Source organism: Electrona antarctica, assembly GCF_951216825.1.
Source record: "Electrona antarctica genome assembly, chromosome: 1".
Lineage (NCBI taxonomy): Eukaryota > Metazoa > Chordata > Actinopteri > Myctophiformes > Myctophidae > Electrona > Electrona antarctica.
Window position 1 is genome coordinate 17441734 of NC_136806.1, and position 15148 is coordinate 17456881.

Consider the following 15148-nt stretch of genomic DNA (forward strand, 5'->3'; position numbering starts at 1 on the left):
GACTGTTTTAAAATATGGCAAAGTGTATTCTCTTGCAAGTTGCAATTCAACTCATCATAACTCCCGCGCCAAATCATTGATGTGGACTGGGCTATACAGAGAGATGTATATTCATGTGCCCTGTCCCTAGCTGTCACTTTAAACTGTACGAACTATAAATAAAGGCTGTGTTTGAACTGTGAAGCTTCACCTCATTTTTAAGCCTTGTCTGGGAACGTTTGTGGGACTCATGTGACTCAATAAAACATCCCTCCCGGGAGGTGACATTTCCTAACAACAATGACGCTCCTACTCTAACTCAATTATCATTCCTCTAACATCCAAGGTGCTCAACATATCTCACCGTGCATAGTGATGTAGGCTACTGTAGGTATCCTGTGTTTGGGCTGATTTCCACCTGGACCTGATACCAGCTGTGGGTGGATGTCATTACAATGGCATTTGAATTATTGTTGGCAACACACTACGGTCCGAGACATTTTTTGTCAGCAAAGTGAACCTGCTTTTTGTGAACTTTTGCACAACAGAAATGTGAAGCTTTTGGCCATGCTTCATCTTCACACACTGTTGTCAAAGTTGTCATGCTTCACATGACATCATAAATGGTAAGACTTCAGAATTCAGTTCCCTGCAGTGGATTCCTCGTGACTCACGTCAGTGCAACTACACTTGCAATATCCCAGAATTGCACCTTTCTAGTATAATAAAAATAAGGTGATAAATCTGATCTAGATAGAACAATGCCTCACCACGTTGACCAGACCGCATCTAGATATTAGTCTGGAACTTCGGCGTGGAATATTTATTTGCGAGGGGGCGGTTACAAACAGATTCCAACATACGTCACAGCAACAAATAAAAAAGTCACTTTGAATAGTGGACTTTGATTGGTCACTCACAACTCTGGGGTGAGTGATATGTAATTCAAACTGCGAGGAGTGCCAAACCCAATCTTGTTTGGTTTCCAGGCTATAACCATGTCCCTGTGAGCTCCTCTGGCCCCCCCACCCCACCACCTCTCTGCTATCCCTGACACTGATATCACCGGTCTATCAACCGGCGACTCACAACGCTCAGACACTCGTCTGCCTTTGTGGGACTGAGGGAGGCGGAGGCGTCGGTGTTGTCGGGCGGAGGAGACATCTTGACAGAAATCTCCATTCAATTACAGCCTCCTTGTAGCTTCATGTGCTGCCAATACGGGGGGGGAGGGGGAGGCAGACAGGCAGAGAGGACGAATGTCACTGATTGATTGATTGCTTGATTGATTGATTGCTTGATTGATTGATTGATTGAACAGTTTGTATAGAATGGGTACAGTTCAAGGTCAATAGAGGGTATGCGTGTGACATCATCATCAAACCCGGAAGTTATGCAGGAATGCCTGCTGAGTGGCAAAAAACGACTTTCTGGCCTTGACAGCCCATACATCCACACAGAAAAGTCCTGTCTGATTGCATTAAACAACATTAAACAATGTTAAACTCACTTTGCCTGTTGCTTTGCCACTCGATTTGCCACTCAATGTGCCATTCACTTTAAGCATGCGCATACCCTCTATACAAAAACTGCTAATAAGAAAATAGAAATAGCACTAAGGCCTCACTCACACTGTTGCAATATGCATGCAACATTTGTCTTGTGTGTTGTCCATGTTTAATGGCCGCCCCAATGCATTTCCAATGGAAGTCACATGGTTTGACAAACCATTTTTGTTTGATGGCTACGTGCCCCCCTCCCCCGCATCAAACAAAAATGTTTTGTCAAACCATGTGACTTCCATTGGAAATGCATTGGGGCGGCCATTAAACACGGACAAGACACAAGACAAATGTTGTATGCATGTTGCAACAGTGTGAGTGAGGCCTCAGACTGAAGTCTTATGATTTGTTTACATAAGGGTGCTCCATTTCAATTCATCAAAACATTTAAAGACATACAAATATACACATCTATGAAAAACAAAACAAAATCAGTTAGAAAAAAAGGGAATAATTGTGAACAGTATAGAAACATAGGGGGGGATTTTTTACAAGGACCATTTTGGAAGCCGCCCGTAAGTGCTCTTTGAGAGCAGTTTTGAAGGAGGCTAGGGATTCACATTTATTAATGGTGTTCCACATTGTAGTGGCATAGGAGCAAAATTAATGTAACCCCTTGTTTGAGCCGAATCTGGGCTGAACGTGGTTTGTTGAACTCACTCTGAGGCCCAGCTGAGGAGGACTCTGTCCTGGACCTCATCTGTGAGGAGATTCACCAGGGGAGGAACATTAAGGGCCTGATTTGGGTGATCCTGTGATCCCCCGGACGCACCAAAGGGATCAGCTTTCTCCATCTCTATTCTGTAATTAGCGATTAACTGGTGGGAGAGTGCTTGTTTGATTTACTCCCTCAGAGCTGCCAGAGGTGACTGCCGGTCAGACCCACAGTAAATCACCCACAGTGCTGTGTGTGTGTGTGTGTGTGTGTGTGTGTGTGTGTGTGTGTGTGTGTGTGTGCGAGAGAGAGAGAGAGAGAGATTCTGCGGCTCGCTGACTGTTGCATTGGGGTTCTTCTTGCATGAAGACAAATGGCACAGGGGTTAGCTTAGCCAGCTACACAAACCTCTGACCGCACTCTGTTCTCTATCATTCTCCATCACTCCCTCTCTCTGTTTCTCACACACACACACACACACACACACACACACACACACACACACACACACACACACACACACACACACACACACACACACACACACACACACACACACACACACACACACACACACACACACACACACACACACACACACACAGTTCAGTATTACTGAGCTGGAAATGGTTGCACGGTCCAATGGCTTTTGCGGCTGACATTTTGCAGTATAGAGATAAGAGTGTTCCAGAATGTGAGGTGTTCAGCAGCTCAGCTATAGTCAGACTGATAGAGCTTCACGCTGAGAGGACAGAATACACATTCATGTGCTTCTCCTGTGATGCTCTTACAGGTCTGATGATATGTGTAAACATTCCTGTTGAAGTAGACGTCTGACTCGGCTGTTAGAAGGAAACAACCATACTGTTTATCTGAAGCTCCAGGGACAGCTTCACACCAGTGTTGATTCTGACACCGCGTTTTGATTTTGTTTTAGTCACCGTCTTTTGAATACAATTCAATCGTTTAGGTTTAGTCATAGTCTTCTGAAATGTTTTACCTTTAGTCTAAATTAAAAAAGACGTACGATATGTAGTCGACTAAATCTACAGTTGATTTAGTCGACACAAATGTATTTTGGTGGGCTTGATGGCATCGTAATGGCTGATTTTAGACTCGGTTGCATGCTGAAAATAGCTGATCAACAAGCCCACACCACGTTGCATGTGAGCTTTAGAGTGCAACACTTGAGTGCAACCAAACATAAAATGACCACTAAGTCCCTCCTTAACATTTTAGTCTTAGTCATCATAGGTTTGTTTTTATTTTGTTTAAATTATATATTCATCAGTGAAAAATGGTAGTCAACAAACATTTTACGTCATAGTTTTAGTCGAAGAAATCAACAACTTCACACGCTGTCAAATGCTGTCTCCTCATCTTTGTAGTGGAAATATTTAATTTTTTCATACTGTGGACAATCAATTTGAATAGAGTCACTCTGAGGTTTTATAATGTTGATTTTTATATTATTTAAAAATGTGTACTAATTAAGCACACCAGGACACAAGACCTGTTATAATATCCACATAATTGTGTTTTCATTTTAAGGGATCAAACAGGATTTACAGATCAAATAGACCTCAGCTTTATAAATAAATCATATTTCAATCCTTTAATTTCCTAACCAGAATCAATTAACAGAAATGTAATTCACCCTGAACATATCCCTTCTCACCTCACATAAATATTACATGCAAATGTATTTAACCTGCCGATCCGATTGCAAAACGAGACAGGGGAGTTTAGTTTCTATAGGCTGAGTTTGTTTTTTAATAAGCCTCAAATGTAGAAATTAGGTGAAAGCCAACAAGAGTAATGCAAATAAACTCCCTCAGCGCTGAGACAATAAACACAGAGGTGTGTGTGCGTAAAAAATGAGAGGTACCTCCAGCATGGAGCAGCTGTCGGGAGTCACCCCGAGGGACGCCTCCTCTGCATTAGTATGCAATGCAGTCTGAGTTGAAACCTAATTGGACTAATTTTTATCATGGCCACCTTGTGGAAAACAAACTAATGAAAAATCCTCCAACTCTACTGCAATGAGTAAATAATAGAGGCACTTATGCTGCAGCGTGCAGGGACCATGAATCTCTTACAATCTCTGAATCTCTCTCTCCCTCCCTCCCTCCCTCCCTCCCTCACGCACGCACGCACGCCCCTTCCCTGACTAGAGCCTGCATCAGACTGTAATCTCTTTATTCAAAGCACTTTCGGTTGGTCTAGTCTACTACTTTCTTATCAGCATGTATGCTGCAGTGTTGGGTTTGTGTGAGATAGTTTGTGTTTATTTTGATGTCCTTCAAAGTAGTTAGTCTGGCCGAGAGACGAGGGCAGAGATTATGTTTTCGCCCGCCCGTCCGTCCGTCCGTCCGTCCGTCCGTCCATCAATCCATCCCTCCATTCGTGTGTCCGTGTCTTTTTCACAGATAATCTTGCTCACCGCAGGACCAATGCTTGAGACTTTGCAGCACATACATTACTTCCAGTAGGCCATTTTCACATTTAGGCCTATAACTCTTAAACCTAGGTCCTACAATCAATTACAAATTTCCCCCTGGATTTCATGGATCATAATGCCATATGCCATGTCCATATTGGACACACACAATTTGCTGCTACTACAGATTTTGTGCACAACTCACACAAATCAGTATCACATTATCTCTGGAGTCATGCGATCAATCATTCTCTACACTTTCTATTGCTACAACAGTAGGCCGGCACTGCTTACGTGAAATAATTTACAGCATGTGGTTAGGGTTACAATAAATTATACATGCTTCTTATAATTACCGTATTATTGTCAATGGTAATGTTGAATGTGAGTTTTATTTCCATGCCTGTTCTACAGCACTTTCTGTCCAGAAGGGGGGTGGGGTGGTTAAATTAGGCGTCCAAAGGCAATGGCGCCTGGGGCCTTTTCGGCGCCAAATGACTTTTTCAATGATCAATGATCAATGATCAGACTTTGTAGTCTAGTCACGTGGTGTAGTGGCGAGAATTTCATGATTGGCTGGCCTCTAAGCCAATGGGAGATTACTAGCCTATAGATACGGCCAATGGGACACTATAAGCCTCCCCCCACCGCACCATGGCTAGATACCTCAAACGCGACTACAAAAAGACCCACAGAGGTACAATATGCAAAACAATGGAATGCAAGCTGATATATAATTGCTTTTGAGTCATTTCTTATGTTTTATCAGTACTACTCTACCCACAATGCACTGGCCATCATTCACCGAATGATTCAAGGCTGACAGCAGGCTGGCTATCTGGTGCGGCAGCCATCACTCATATCTGTAACATCATCTAATTAAAAGACATCAGTCCTACCAGGCAGCTCTCTCCCTGCTGTTTCAGGTAAATTGATTCTATACTGTACCTCCCTCCTCTAAATGAATGCAAGGCAGGGGTGAATGAATAATGCATGTCCATTACAACTCTTATCTCCAGCGGTGACAAGCAATGTGTCGCATGCTTTGAATATTCCACAAAAATACCAGAGAGCTCCTTATTAGTAAAGTATTGAAACACGACAGGTAATTTGGTTTTCACTGGGTTCTGTGTACTGCTGCTGTTTGCAAATATACTGCACCATAATACAGGACTTACCTTTACTTTGTAACTGTGCTTACTTTACAAGGGTAAATACATTATTTTTGCATATAGATTTCCCTTTAAACAAAAATAAAGAGGGTCGCAATCAGAAATATTGTTTTGGTTTTAATTGTCCTTGCCTCAGGAAAGGTGACATAGTTAGTGTCTACTAGTAGCTACAGTACTAGTTGGCTTATACTGGCTTCTACTTCTCTCTTCTCCACTAGTCCCTCCCTAACATTTTAGTCTAGTTTTTGTTTGTCATATTGATATTTAATTTTAGTTTTATTCATCAATGTTAGCTTTGTTTTTATTTACTTTCCGTCAGTAAAAAAGGTAGTCGCTCTCTTAGCCTTGTTTATTCTTATTTCTGTTATGTTCTATCTCCTATGTGAGTCAGATCTCTCCTACACAAATATTGATGTAGGCATACATACTGTATATGCATATTTGACCTGTACAGTGTACGTTACTGCAATCCAGTGTACATAATAAAGTGGTTGTGATTCTGAATGTGAATTATGTTAATTCTATGTGTCCCTCGGGTGAAACACGCAGGAGACGGTATAGGGAGTAAGCAAGCATGGGGCAGATTGAATATTCATTACTGTACTTTGTTAAGTACATCTTTCCAGCAACATGACATTTTTGTTTCACTCACCGAAGGCCAAGTATAGAATTCCTCCTTCGTCGGATGCTGATCATCGTTCACATCGTTGTACTCATTCAACAGGTCGAACAGACTGCAGTCCTGCTTCATGGCCTTCAACACAGAAGCACATTGATGGACATTATCTGTGTAGACAATACTAAGTTGGACTTATAAGATAAACGTAGGCATGTTTCGTAGACATATTCAACATGAACAAAGCCACAGTGTACTGAAACGAGAAGAAAGAAAACAAGGTCAACAAAAAAGTATAACAGATAGACTCCATTCAGTAGAGTGCATACATATAACTCTGCCAATGGAATTGTCAAGGGATGCCATTTCCACATGACCTCTCCAACAATTCCTTATGCTGTGGTGAGTTTGGCAGTGGTCATTGATTGATTGATTGATTGATTGATTGATTGAATAATGTATTAACAGTTTGCAGAATGGGTACATTTCACATGATAGTACAACACTGATAAAGCATTACACTTGTTTACAGGTCCACCCTTTTCAATTCATCAGAGAGTCTTTGCTTCCTTTGTTGGGTTCGTTTCTCCTCAAGGTGTGTGACCATAGAGTAATAAAAGGATAGAGACCGAACCGCCCCCCCCCCCCCCCCCCCCCCCCCCCCCCCCCCCCGCTATTCATTTCAATAGAAGTTGCTCAGTGGCGTTTTGAAGCAACCGGAAGACTGCCGGAAGTATAATCATAACTCAATGGCTCGAGCGAGCGGAAGTTTAGCCTAGCCTAGCCCCAGACCTCAAATTTGACCTCATGAATGTCCGTCCACCTCCATGAAAGTGCTGCAATTCCACATTTCGCCAGTAGGTAATGGCAGCTTCAACGTTGGATAGCCTTACTGGGGGCTTGTGTGTGACCCCATTGTGTCATATAGAATGCTACAGGTCATTGGGTTTGATTTTGCACCTGAAAAGGTTTGGAAATGAGGGACTGTGTCACGTGACTGTCTCACGTCTCACATCAAATCCAATCATTAAATTGGCAGGTTTGCCTGCTCCTCTGGACTCAGCCTGTTTGAACTGGCATTGACCTCTGTCTGCTTCACCACGTTCGCAAACCCCTCCTGCTATTTGTTGAATTCATTGTTTGATCTTGCTTTTGTGTCGTAACAATCTGCTCATAACCTTTGGAGATATCCCGCTAGACAGCCAGACAAACAAACAGAATGTTGAAAACAAAGCCCATGTCATAAAAGATACATAGGCCTACAAAGAATCTCACCTGCGGAGCCGCCAACATCTGCTTTAGTAGATGTTTTAAAATACACAGTGGGTCTAAAACAGTAAGTAGGCGAAAGGCTAACTATAGTTAGAACTAAGGATTAATTTTAAATATGTAGCCTATTAATTGTGATGCATGTCTGAAATAGGATTTGTGTCAGTGCCTGACTGATGTTACATCCATTCATCAGATGGCTGACAAGTTCAGACAGATCCTTCCATTCTTTTCTATGTCTCCTTTCTCTGATGACATCTATCAACGTACAAAGAACCATTCTGGACATAATTGTTATGCGTTTGTATGTTTTCTTTCTGTCATATTTTGAAAGCAGTGGACGTGGGGAGATGTGATTAAAGTATTTTGAAATAATAATAATTAAGAACAAATATAGGAAACAAAAAACCTTTGCAGTTATACAAAGGGTTTCCAGTAGAAGTGTGCTATAGCCAGTTTTTGTATTGTCATTTTTAACTACTACAATATTATTTTGAGCCATAAAAAATGAAAGAGATGGTGGTCTTTCAGCTGCTATTGAGAACCATTATGCCATAATAACCTACACCTCCTACATTTTGTTGGCTACACATATAGAATCCTATAGCATGTTTTTTACACTACTAGACATGTACGTGCCCGTTGGCCACCGGCCTACTTGAGAACGATGCAACTTGGGAACCTAATAATACCCGTTGTCAACTTGTCATAGCACCCATTTTAACTGTCTGTCTGTCTGTGTCCCACATGGAGATCTCTGTATTTGTCTGTCTGCCAGTGTGTGAAGAGTGCAAACTGACTGTGAAAAGTGGACTTTAAGTAATCAATTGGTAGGTGTGGGGTTGCCATGGCAATCAATTGGCTGAGGCAGAGGCTGGAAATTGCACAGGTGAGGGGATTTAGGCTGATTAGGCCCACTGGCAGAGCCTGACCAGAGCCTTTTGTGGTGGTTCTGGAGAACCGTGGGTCCGACTGATTCGATACCGGGCACTGCACTCCCTGCGGGCGGGTGTGTAACGTGTGTGTCGAATTTGAGTTCTCGAGTTACGTGCATTACAACCGTACACACACGCAAACAGAGACGTGGTGCATATAGTAGGATAAACATTTCAGTTTACCCCTCTCTCTCTCTCTCTCTCTCTCTCTCTCTCTCTCTCTCTCTCTCTCTCTGTCTGTTTTTTCTCTCTCCGAGGGAGAGTCTCCTTTATCTACTGTTTTATAATTTATGGAAAACTTAAAGTAGAACTATATTCTGCCCTTCCATCTGTCCCTGTATGTGTGTGTTTGTGGTTTAAGTCAGTCTACTTAAATATAAAGTAATTTAATCTAAACTCCATAATCCTCAGAGAGCTTGATGTCATCTCCAAAGGGTCTATTTGTAGATCCTCTTCTCTCTTAATTTTTGGTTCATCACCCCACAGGTGGACTTTGAGAAATGCATGAACAGGAGGCACCTGGATGGGGGTAAAGTAGCTACCCCACCACTGTGGAGACGGGATTGATTCCTTTGCATCGCCTTCAGCTTGGCCAGGTGGCACTTCTCCAACACACGGCCAATTGCTGAGTTTGGCGCATGGGAAGCTGGTAAATCCCTCCCCAAACCAAAGGTATGCATGGGTTAAAACAGGGAATGATATGTAGCTGGAAAGGTTAGTTCAGGCAAAACATACTCCAGAGGTGACACACACAGCGCTTGTGTGCATGGGTGCATACGGATGCTTATTACAACTTTACTACGCAAGACACGTACGTCATGCGCTGAGTGATGGGCGGAGTTAATGGGGGTGCAGGGGGGGCATCGCACCCCCCTGGCAAAAAAAAAAAGTACATACTGCTGTGTTGTTATCCTGCCGAAGCTTTTCAGTAAACTTTACTATTTTGATTATAATCATTGTGTGGACATTCGAGACATATTACAAAGATGCCCCCGCCAGCCCGCCCCTCTGCAATGAACTAGCCTACTTGTTTCCACAGTTTTCTAAAGTGCACTATAAGGAAACACTGAAAGCAATCAGGTAAATAAACAAACTTGCAGGATTGCAGTGTCCTGTCAATGCCGGTTGTTGTTGTAACTTCTGGCTTCTGACTGTAGTTTGTAATCATCTCTCTTATCATGAAATGATGACTCGCTGTACGGCTGTAGTGCGTGTGCGTGTGTGTGTGTGTGTGTGTGTGTGTGCTACTGTAGGCTACTACCTAAATAACTCATTTTTAGGGTTTAGGGCATTGTAAAAGACAAAAAAATAATTAAAAAAAATGCGTGCGCAAATGTTTCGCACCCCCTGGGGTCAAGTTCAAGCCACGCTGACGTGGCAATCCGCTGACCAATTGCCTGGTAATTTAACGTCACTGTAAACAGGAAGTAGGCCTATACACAGGAAGTAGGTGCATGTACAAGTAGTATTGGGTATTCAAATGTCCAGACTCCAGACCATAGAATAATGTGTTATAACCCCACCCAACCTAATTAGAATGATTTAAAGAAATGGTTCAGTATTTAAAAAATGGTTTAAAAGTCATGACAAATAAAATGTATATTTTTTTGTGGAGGGCTATGGGGGTGTCCATGCACTGAAGGCAGTGAACTACTTATTGTAGTCAGTAGATGGCGATGCACTTTGACTGGTATACCTTGGGTGTACCTTGGCATAATCCATAACTACAATAGTTAATAAATACAAATACAATTTATTGCATTCTGCAGCACGAACAGACAGACAAAACACGGACGCATTTCGGCATCAAGCCTTCCTCTGTTGCAATAAATATACCTTAAATGGATTTGTGCTGGCTATCTCTCTATTACAGTGATTCTTCATGAGCCGTGCAACCGGTAAACTGTATGTTTCGACTGAGAGTGCTCGTTTTTCTCTTCTTCTAATCCATAACTACACCAGTCTTCTGCCATCAGTGACTCTGTGTGACATCACTGAAACTCACCTTACCGGTGTCATCAGGTGAGATGTTTAGTGCCCAAAAAAAAGAAAAGAAAATGAAAAGTTCTCAGCTGGAAATGCCCAAACAAGGCATTTCCTGTTTACATGCATCCCCAGTCTTTCTTCCTCCTGCTGTTTTTGTTGTTGTTATGTGCCTGTTTGCTCCCACCGCCTCCCCTGCACCACCACTGGGCTCTGCTATAGTTCTGTTCCCCCATGGGGGGTTGTTATTGTAAATCTATCTCCCTGCTCTTGGTTGTCTAATTGTGATGAGCAGGGAGAAAAAACATTATATCCACACTTACAGTATATTTATGCTCATTCTATAATAAAATATTGGTTAAATCTATTTGTGAGTTATCTGACTGAACTATGCACATGGAGGGGATGAGAATGACTGCATAGTGGTGAACAAAATGCAAAACTATGAAAAAAAAATGGAAGTAGAAAAATGCGCCAATGCTCTTTACTTTGATCCTTCAACTCTGTTTCATGACACATCCTCGCTCATCTCCCACAGAGTTGAAGTGCCTCTCGTTACAGTAGAAAGAGGATATTAAAGTGATTAGAAAGTTGGCCATGGACAGACACACCAGCTGTTTAACCAGCTAGACCCCTTTGAGCTAAATGAACTGAGACATATCGCTGATGGGAAAAAGGCCGGTTAATGTATGTTTAGAAAGTAGCTTCTGCCACGTGCCAAATTATCATCCCATCTGAAAAGTAATGGAGCATTAGCCATGAAGTCAGTCACATGAAAACCATCTTTTACAATTAACAGTTGCAATGTGGCCCTGTTGGAAGCTAGCCGCCTCCAAGAGTGTCTGTGTGTTTGTGAGTTTGTCCGGAGCTAGTCTCGCAAATCGCTGGCCCGATCAGCGACACATTTCTTGTAAACGCTGCCAGTATAAGGCCAAGTTAGTACCTGCATGCACAAACATGTTTTATATTTTTGGAAATATTTAAATTGAATTATTTTCACAATTATAGGACTCTGATCAGGCAGAAACATTGCCCAAATCTACAGCCTACATTATAAAGGTAAAGGTGTTGTGGAAAATTGTCAGGGCAAACACAATTACCGCCAGCATTAATTAATCCCTCGCTAGCGTATTGCCAAGGTTTTATCGTGCGTAACACTTACTTTGAAGATCCAAAGTAGTAGGTAGTAGTTTCACCTCTGCGTTTCCTAGTGGCCTACTCGCGGTAGGCAGTAGGCCTACGCAGGAAATGTCCATAATTATTGCTCTATTGCATGCCATGTAAAAAAATATGTAAATGAGATGAAAATAGCAGAACGGTACAATACTGATATCTGCTATAGATTGTGTTTCAGATTATTTACCCTTTCCCCGCTAAAAAAACGTAGTCTGCGTTATTTGTCGGGAAGCGACGCTGCCAAAATACGTAGCTATGTTTATTCAGTTGTATAAATGTGTTTGATTCGATCTAGTGGAAAGGCTACTCACATTAGCTTCGGATGGCTATCTGTTGTTAGCTTAGACCCTGGGCTGCGCCATCTTCATTGTGCACGCGTTTGTGTGCACGCCACCCAGGCGGCATTTCTGGTCAAAACAGCGCTTTTTGTACGGAGCCTGGCGGTCATAGTAATGGCGCCGGCCACTAGTTATCAAGCTCCAGGCAGACAATATCAACCGGTAGAGAGTCAACTCACACTCAAACCATTAAGCTGACACAACATCCGGTCGCAGTGTTTTGGATCTTAAAAATAAGGGTTGAACGGCACGATATCCTGGCATGTTATTAATTAATCCTGGCGGAGAAAGAAGAAATGCAGATTTCTCTTGGATGACTCCACCTTTACCCTCTGTAGACTGGTCGGATATCATACTGATTCAGCAGTTACCTGACCTCGGGACAGAGTTAAGCTGCCAAGGCCTTCTACTATATTCAAATGAATTATGCATTGCATCCATCTTCAGGTTTATTGATATGCATAGAATATATGTATCCCTCACTCAAAGCAGCCACAGAAAATATCTTATTTTAGGACGTCGCCTCTTGGCAGCAGCTCCGGGCAAAGTGCCCCAATCTGCTACGGACACCAGGCTCCTTTGAACTCAATTGATTCCGAAGAGATTTAATATCTGGAATTAATATGGAGAGGTCGAGTATAGCTGGGTACAGAGAGAGAGGAAGACAGCAAATTTCAAGACGGGTAGCTGACTTTAAAAAATGTTAGTTATGTACGGCAGGCCAAAGGCCAGAGATCGTGTTTTTGCCCATCTGACAGGTCTGTTTGTTCGTCTGTCTATCCTATACTTACAAATGCAGTACTGTAAGTAGTACTTAAGCTCTGTTTACCAGTAAGACGCCCGAAAGGTCGAGAAGCGGTGAGGTCGCGTGCACGTATCCGCCTCGTTGACGGCAGACTGCTGGGCGAGCGCTGGCGCTTTGGCATGGGGGGTCAGATCAACATGGAATGAATTCTGTACTGGCCATATAAGGAGCATGTGTTGAGTGTACAGGGTTTGATGAGGTCAGATCAGTTCAGCTCCATACAGTACATGGAAATCTAAGGGTGGTATAGCGGGGACACTCACTTGAGTGTACAGGGTTTGATGAGGGCCCAGGTAGGGCCGGGCTTTAATGTTCGGGCCTGTTGATAACTCGTCAGCTGCCGGGCGTGGCTGCACTAATAACTTTGGGGCAGACCGTCTAGAGTTTGAATGGACAGGTGGGCCTGTTGAGAACTCTAGTTTTCAGCGGCTGCCAGGCGTGGCTGCACTAATAACTTTGGGGCAGGCCTGTCTAGAGTTTGAAATTTGAATGGACAGGTATAAGTCAAAAGGGAGACATCAAAGAGAAAGGATGGATGGGGAAGGATCAACATATGGAATGTCAGAACAGGGTCTGACATATCCATATATGGAGATCTAAGGGTTTGAGTTGCTGGCCAATATTGATGACATCAGGGATCTCCATATGTATATGGGCTTAACTGCGACAGCAGGTCACATTTACTATGACATCAGGGATCTCCATCCCTGAAGATGTTACGTCTTACGTGATGTCACGAGACCTGGGCACCATATATGGGCTTGCCTGGGGTGACCAACCAACCAACCAACCAACCAAACAACACACTGATGGGAAATGCACAATTCCATAAGTATTTTCAGGTTAGCCTGTGTCCTCCTTCCTCACCCGTGACATATTGCTGCTGTCAATGCGACCACTTGTTGTCTGCGCCGAAGCGTTTGAATACGTCTGGTATACGACCCTGAGGTCGTAATTTCATTTTATGCCTGTATGTGATCTTCTGTGTAGTGTGTGTTGTGTCGCTGTCTCTCTCTGTCTCTCAACTCAACTTTATTTATAGTACATTTATCATGACAAAGTCAACCAAAGTGCTGCACAGGTTAAAAGAAAAACAAGGGGTGAACAATGCAATATAAACAAACATTGAAACATATAAACAGGCAGTAGAAAAGCAAAAGCAAACAGCAAAGCAAAAAGTGCAATATAAACAGACAAAACTAGCAAGCATTTGCTTACAGTGAGGAAAAGTGTGGCGACATCAGCTTTCATTAAAAGCCAAGGAGAAAAAAAAAAGTTTTTAGCAGGGATTTAAAAATATTTATCGACTGGGCGGCTCTGATATGTATGTATGTAGGGGCAAGCTATTCCAGAGCCTGGGGGCAGCTGCCGCAAAGGCCCGGTCACCCTTAGATCTTCTATTGGTTGCTAGCACCTTCAACTGTAGCTGATCGGCCGACCTTAAAACTCTGGGTGGGTTATAACTGCAAATGAGCTCAGCAAGGGACGAGGGTGCTAGCCCATTTCTAATTTTAAAAGTATACATTAAGATCTTAAAATCAATACGAAATCGTACAGGGAGCCAATGAAGCGAGGTTAAAACTGGAGTGATGTGTTCACGTTTCTTTGTTCCAGTGAGGAGACGGGCAGCAGTGTTTTGGACCAGCTGCAAACGCCTAAGCAGCGATTGGTCGATGCGAACATATAATGAATTGCAATAGTCCAGTCTCTGAAAAAAGCTTGTTCTGACCACTGAGCTGACCGGTTTGTTGAGTTTGAAGGCTGTGTCCAGGATGACACCGAGGTTTTTCTGTGTGCGTGCGTGCGTGCATGCGTGCGTGCGTGCGTGCGTGCGTGCGACAGATCGGAATTTAACCCGGGAATCGTTTTGATTAAAACACATTTTTTAATCGAATAGTGAGTGACCCTCAAGAATCGTAATCTAATCGAATCGTGAGATAGCAGAAGATTCACAGCCCTACTTTTCAATCTTGTAGGCATTCCCTCAGCCTAAATAAATATCCTCCTGTCAATCCAAACACAAGTCAATTAACAATCTAAATCTGTCCCTGTCAGTCTCAAGCACATAACCCTGATATGAACCACAGACACCATGATTGTACGGTGCAATGAATCAAATCCTTCACAGCCTCTGCATCAAAGCAGACGACGACATGAAAAGGTTTTGGGGGAGTGAGACAGACAAAATAATGACTATCTGCACTAGTGGGTTTATACA

The 15148-nt window shown here is 42.8% G+C and overlaps 2 long non-coding RNA genes across 2 annotated transcripts in view; both read right to left on the reverse strand.

Annotated features, from left to right (window-relative positions):
• LOC306940464 overlaps nt 1-15148 on the reverse strand; it is a 687363-nt gene that overhangs the window by 494399 nt on the left and 177816 nt on the right. The gene's annotated exons all lie outside the window — the stretch shown is intronic.
• LOC306921134 overlaps nt 1-15148 on the reverse strand; it is a 59606-nt gene that overhangs the window by 13604 nt on the left and 30854 nt on the right. Inside the window, exon 2 of the long non-coding RNA XR_013789745.1 lies at nt 6461-6562. This is a non-coding gene — a long non-coding RNA (uncharacterized lncRNA). The remainder of the gene's footprint in view (nt 1-6460; nt 6563-15148) is intronic.